This window comes from Octopus bimaculoides, chromosome 5, assembly GCF_001194135.2.
Source record: "Octopus bimaculoides isolate UCB-OBI-ISO-001 chromosome 5, ASM119413v2, whole genome shotgun sequence".
In the NCBI taxonomy this organism is placed as follows: Eukaryota; Metazoa; Mollusca; class Cephalopoda; order Octopoda; family Octopodidae; genus Octopus; species Octopus bimaculoides.
Genome location: NC_068985.1, coordinates 35,727,657 through 35,728,845, shown reverse-complemented (window position 1 = coordinate 35,728,845; position 1,189 = coordinate 35,727,657).

Below are 1,189 nucleotides of genomic sequence, written 5' to 3'. Positions count from 1 at the left end.
GCTGACGTCCGCCAACAAAACTACATTTGTTGTCAAGCGGTGGAGAGGGACACATACATGCACGCACACACGCGCGCGCACCACACACGCACACACACGACTGACTTTTTTCACTTTCCATCAAATTCATTCACAAGGCTTTGGTCAGCTCAGGGCTATAGTAGAAGATACCTGCCCGAGTTATCACATCGATCCTGGGGGTTAAAAACTCAAAAACTACTTGATATAATACGTGATCGTTATAATATCACAAAGGTTTTTTTTTTTTTTTTCCATATATGTGATGACAAAATAGGTTGCTGAAAATAAAATAATTTGTTTAACTAAAATGTTTATCTTCCATTTTCTAAGTACAAGTGTAAATGTGTCCTATTTTTTTATTGCGAATGCTTGCTGTCAGTTTTAAACTATAAAGTATATCATGTTTCTGGACCAGAAGTAGAAATAATGATTTGTAATGTTTGCTGGTACTTCAAAATTTTAGTCTACTGAGGGCATTCTGGATCCTTGCTGAGTAATGAGGAAATCCAAGTCGTGGAGCCATGATTTCCTCTTCAATAACTGGATTCACACTGGACTGTTCCCAGTTCTCAGCATGTCAAAGCAGCAATAATTGATGGAACCCTCATCTGCAGACATAAAGCTTGCTGCGGCTGGATTTTTAAACAGTTCGTCATTGTGGCAATAATCAATGGAACTACTCTTTTTAATAGAACTAAAGATTGAGTTCTTGTGAAACTGTCTTCCAGATTGTGCTATATCTTGAGTTGAGTGTGTTAATTTGACCAACGGATCAAATCTGATACAAGTATAGTGATGAGTAGCATCAATCAATTCAACATGATCGACCTTTTGTTTATGTTGATAGGATTAAGCTACCTTAACAAAACTTTTCTGGGTAAAGATTGTTCTGCTGGAGATCAATGCTGAAAGTCAAGTTTTTTTTATTTTTTATATGAAACATCAAGTTAGTTGCATAGCAAAAGGAGCTAAATGCATGGAGTGATTTCCTAAAATACAACTCCATTGACTTTCTTCCTCTGTTATTTTTCTCCATAGCATTTCATTTAGATGTTCTACTTGACTGTTTCCAGTTGGTTGAATGGAATTGTTTTAGTTTGAACAAAATTATAGTTCTTCAAAGTACAAAGATCAGCAAGAATAGTTCTTCAAAGTACAAAGATCAGCA